Source organism: Heterocephalus glaber, unplaced genomic scaffold (assembly GCF_053883595.1).
Source record: "Heterocephalus glaber isolate CG9 unplaced genomic scaffold, H.glaber_assembly_v1.0 deba00000937, whole genome shotgun sequence".
Lineage (NCBI taxonomy): Eukaryota > Metazoa > Chordata > Mammalia > Rodentia > Bathyergidae > Heterocephalus > Heterocephalus glaber.
In genome coordinates this window covers 125818-131175 of record NW_028258173.1, presented here as the reverse complement: position 1 = coordinate 131175, position 5358 = coordinate 125818, and the positions used below count along the sequence as shown (strand labels likewise).

Sequence of the window (5358 nt, the reverse complement as noted above, 5' to 3'; positions counted from 1 at the left end):
TTGGGTGGCATTCCCATAGCTGTGTTTCTTCCTGTCTGTCACCAGTCACCCTCGGCAGCCACTGTGGAGAAAGCTGATGTTCCAGGTGGACTCAGCTGTGCAGTGCCCTGTGGGGTAGCAGAGGCAGCAGGCTGGGGGCCCGCTGGGCCAGTGGAGTGGCAAAGAAGGGCCCACGCTGGTGGGCTTTAACAACGGGGCTTTGTAACTTTCCAATAACACACTCAAGCATGCAGAGTTAGAGAAGGGATTCCCCGTCATCCTGTCAGGCGGAGGCAGTCACTGGGGACGCTGGAACGGCCTGGTCCTCGCACAGCTCTGAGCACTGCATCTTGTTTGCAGGCAGGGAATTTGGTGGTGAAGCCTGTGTTTCGGCAGGAGGCCCAGGCCAGTGGGGGAGCTGGGGCAAGGGGGTAGGGGAGGTAGGGTGGGGACAGGACAGGAGCAACCTACTGACACTGGGAGGACCTGTCCTCTGCCTGGACAGACAGGGCCCTCAAACCCGAGCCCCAGCTATGACTCCTAGTGCCTCGGGTGTCTCTGTTGGTGAGCAGATGGCTCAGGGCTCTCTTTTGGCATGGGGACCTTTTCTGGGGACCGGGTGTGGCCTGCCCTCGAGGGTGTCAGAAGCCACCTTCCTCCCCACGTCCCTGAAGCTCAGAGGCCGTAGGATGGACAGGAGGTGATGTCCAGGTAGCTGCTGTAAGTGACCTCCACCTCGGGGTGGCCTGGCTCAGGGTGCCCACGTGTTTGTCGGTCAGGCTCCCCTGAGCTTGTCTGTCCAGCAGGGGGACCCCACCTGCCCTGGCTGGAGCCCCTGGTTTCCTCTCTCCCAAACCATGACACCCGGAACTCTCACCAGGAATTTCTGGGGATCCTGGACTTCAGATTGCAGGACCTGTTCTCAGGACAGGAATCTGGGCACTGCCGGGGCATCGCCAAGTGCCTCCCGGTCCCCTCCTCAGACAGACGAGTCAAGGACGGGCTCTGTGGGCTCCTTGGCCTGTGATCTCTGTCCCCTCTGCTTCGACTGTCCTGCCCTGTGGCTGGCAAGGCTGCTCCAAGGACACGTCTGGCTGAGTACCCCTGATACTCCTGCCATGAGGGTGGGTGGCCGCCTGGGGATCCAGGAAGGGCACTGGTCTAGAGCAGAGACAAGCCCTGATGTGCCACGCAGGGATAATTGTGGGTGTGGAGAACAGCGGGGTAAGCCTGTAGATGCTCCCGTGCTCTTTATTTTCCTGACACTGAAGTGACAGTGGTGCCACCGGCTGGGAAGCTGTCTGGACCCTCAGGAGATGAAGGTGCTGCTGGTGCCTGCCACTGCCTGGACTCAAGGCCACTGTCCTCAGGACTGGGGGGGCTGGGTGGGCATGGCCATGGGTGTCTTGCAGCACAGGGGCTGGCAGAGCTGCAGTGCTGTGGGCCACAGGGCAGTGGGTGGCGGGCTGAATGATCCCATTGTGTAGCCACACACAGCGGCTCTGGCGGGAGAGAAGGGCTTTAGGCTTCTGTGTGCTGAAGCCTGCAGTGGGTGGTGGTACTGCTGTCTCTGCAAGCACGGAAGGGCTCCTGAGCGCTCCAGTCCTCAGAACTGTGTGGAGCACAGATCCATGTCTGGTGTGCACACACGTGTGGGTCCACGAGTGGGGCTGTGCTGCACATTAGCACTTTCTGTGTGGAATGTCACTGCCATGAAACTTGCACTCTGGTCGTGCTCTGGCTTGCGGCTCTGTGGTGTTGCCCACGTTCCCCCTGCTGCTCCCACAGCAATGTCCATCTCCAGAACTCTCTTGGCTTCGCAGACTGAAGCTCGCACCGCCAGCCAGCAGCCCGGGCCCCAGGGTCCTCCTCCTCTCTAAGCTCTGGTCAGCCTCCTCTGTACGTTAGACCACATTTTAGCCACTTACCTGTCGATGGACACTTGGGTTGCTTCCACCATCTGGCAATGGTGCACAATGTTCTGTGGACAACTGTGTGCAAGTATCGCTATATTGTTTTGTGCAAAGAAAATCGACAACCCTGTCCTTGTTTCTCCTGTCGGACTCAGGGTTTGGAGAGCCAATTACTAAATGGCGCCCGGGGCTCCTCAGGGCGAGCATCGCCCATTTCCTGGCCTGACACGCTCCCGCTGCAGCTGACCGCCAGCCCAGCCCAGTGCAGAGCCATGGGGAGTGAGCCCTGGGTGGGCTGGCCCAGGTGTGGCTTCCCCCCGGTCTACCTTGGAGCCCGCCGCAGACAGCACAGAGGTTTTGCCCGCTGTGTGCCTGTCTGCCTGAGCCATGTTCGTTTCTCCAGCATCTGTTCACATGGGGCGGACAGGTCTGATAGCATGGATTGTGTTTTGAGAAATCATTTGCTTTTTTGTCTTATCCACAGGGTGTGGGCAGACATTGTTGAGGTAGAAGCAGCCAGACAGTAGCATGTTTTCCAGAATCCAACAAGAGAACCTGCGCAGGAGGAGGAGGTGTGCAGAGGAGTGGGGAGGCCCCCACACCTGCACCCTAAGTGCGCACTTAGTGGCAGGGTCACCAGGAAAGGTGGGATCCCGGGAGTCCACCCCCAAGGCCCTGAGAGCTGCAGACCAGGGCCTGCTCCCCACCCATGTGTGTATCCCCAGGAGTTAGAGCCTGTGTGGGATGTGGAGGATTTGCACACATGCACTGTGTTTACGTGAGGACTGTTCTTCAATCCAGGAGAACACGCAGGGGCTCCAGGCAGTTGTGGTGTGGCTGGACGGATCAAAATGACGGCAGGACAATCTACTCTGTCACTGCGGACATTTCTGGCTCATGGACACTTGCAGCATGTTTTCAGGCCTTCCAAAATTTGGATCACACTTACGCGTACTGTTTTCTGGCTTGATCTTAGAAATGGAATCTCTTGGGAGCAGAGCTCCATGACCACAGTGAGGGTTAAGACAGCTCGTGGCCACCGGGTTTTGATGCTGCGGACAGTCAGTGGGCGTTTAGGATTCAGGCTTCCTTCTTCTCCTTGAATTATGGCAAGCTTCTGACCTCACCCCAAGTCAGCCCAGCTGGGGGAAATGCACTTACAGTTCCCTTAGGCGAAGGCCACACCCCGGCTTTGAGGGTCCCACTGTGGTGAGGCAGGGGTTGGCTGCGGGCAGCCCAGCTGAGGCTCCTGTGAGAACTGCATGTGCCAGTCCTGGACTGGCAGAGCCGTACACCCCTTGCTTCACCCTTGGGTCGTGGATGCAGGGTCATTCCAGCCTGGTCTCTCCCCACTGTCCCTGCCTCCAGGGCTGGGCTCGGAGTGCAGCTGTGCCTGCCTCAGCACTCACACCTGGGAATAAGAAAGCTAGAGTTAGAGCACTGGGAGCTCCGAGGAGCCTGACCGCTCCCAGATTGAGGGGTGTGTGACAGGTGGGGGCTGTGTTCATGACCAGGCTGAGGCCCATGGTTGTCACACTGGTCGTGTTGTGCCCGCAGACCCGGAGGCCCCCATACCAGCTCTGGCCAGCCTCTTCTCCCCTCCCGGCTACTCCAGTCCTGGGCATCTGAGGCCGCAGGCAGCCAGTCTCCCATCTCAGGTCAGCTACTCGCTGTGAAACCCAAGAAGTCTGGTGATAACAGGCCAGGGACAGAGTGGCCTGCTGCTGATTAGCATCGGACGCTCTAGCTGGGCCCTGCACAGGGGACATGAAAAGCTCATTTATGTGGCACAGGTGACTTCATTCTGCATTGTGGGCTGCACACCCCCCTCAGGCGAGGCCGGCGAGGTGAAGATGTGGAGGAAGACAGTTGGGAGCCCCTGGAGGAGGAGGCAGGTGTCCAGGCCAAGGTCCCCCCTTGAAGACCAGGGCCCAGTGTGGACACTGTGCCCTGGGGACAGCATGTCCCCAGCATGTCCAGGTGCATTTGGGGAACACTATGCTCTGATTTTTCTCCTGCACGGTCAACTTAAATGCATTTATTTTTGCCCTTTGTTGGGGGGTGGTTCTGGTCCATTCGACCCAAACTGGTGACTTCCACCATGCTGGACACGTTTCTTTACCCAAGTTGTCAGGGGGCCACGTAAGTCAGACGCATAAAACCCCAAATGCTGACAGCTGAGCACTAGCTGTCCGCCCCCCTCTGCCACCTTTGCCTCACAGATGTCGCTTGGACCAGGCCAAGCTGGTCCATCCACACCATGGAGTCCTGCTCGACCTGGAGAGTGGCAGGCGCCAGCAGTGCGGACAGACCCAGAACACCCGACCTTATGGGGAGGCACCAGCCACAGATGCCATGAGTCCTGCCGTCCCACTTCTGTGTAGGCCCAGGGCAGGACGGTCCGTGGACAGGACACAGGTGGAGCTTGTGGGGTGGCCAGAGAAGGATGTGACTGCAGGTAGGCACAGTGCTGCTGCTGAGGAGATGGCTCTGTCTTGGAGCTAGATGGGGAGGTGGCTATGCAGCACTGCGAAGGGCTAAGTACCCCAAGTTCTGGGCTTTAAATTGGTTAATTATGTATGTGAAATCTACCTTTAAAAAACCCCCAAAAAACCTGTTTGCAGAGTTTCCTCAGCCAACTTCCCCAAGCCCTAGACTGCCCACTTCCCTTTTTCACTGCCTGCTGCAGAGAAACTAGGCTCTGGGGGTTCTGGTCCACTCAGTGGTGAGGGTACTGCAGTGGAGGGCAGCTATCCCTCCAGGGAACTGCACTGACCTCCCTGAGAAACCTCGGTCTGAGACAGGCCGGTTCAAGTTCAGTCAGCTGGAAACCAGGCAGTCACTGGGTAGTTGCAGCATGGACCTTTCCTGCGGCCTCAGTTTGAGTCCGAACATCGGAGGCCAGAATGGGGCCAGCCCACCACTGAAACTGCTGTGCCTCTGTATTTGGGACGCTCAGTGACAAATCACAGCGGGTGGTGCCGTTCCCAGGACAGACAAAGCGTGTACTGCTCCTGTGTGGTGGGATCTGACAAGACAATTGATCTTGTCTGCATCTGTTGGCCAACACGCAGTGCATCCCTGGAGCCAGGGGTTTGAGGAACTGAGTCTTCTGCAGACATGGGACTTCATTCTCCAGTGTTGGTCTTGGGAGGTCTAGCGGCCCTCCCACAGGAGGAGAATCTCTGCAGTTTGGAAAGGGAGCTGCTTAGGGTTGGGGACTTGGCATGCGTCTGAGTGTGGGTGGGGTATGCAGTGCTGGCATCAGCAGGAAGCTGTGAAACAGCCTCAGGGGAAGGCCACGCAGGGCCGAACCCTGTCCTCCTGAGAGCTGCCCTTCTTTGGTGTCATGGTTGGCGAAAAGGAGCAGGGACAGTGGAAAAGAATCATTCTCCTTCAAGTCCACCCCTCCCAGCCCTAATACTCACAGGAATCACTTCAGGGATTTCCACCCTTTCTCCTTCAG

General features: G+C 58.2%; 1 long non-coding RNA gene across 1 annotated transcript in view; it reads left to right on the top strand.

The window, feature by feature from the left end:
• Positions 1–429: 429 nt before the first annotated feature.
• LOC147828721 (uncharacterized) overlaps positions 430–5358 on the top strand; it is a 30133-nt gene continuing 25204 nt past the window's right edge. The window contains exon 1 of the long non-coding RNA XR_015450161.1: positions 430–4350. This is a non-coding gene — a long non-coding RNA (uncharacterized LOC147828721). The remainder of the gene's footprint in view (positions 4351–5358) is intronic.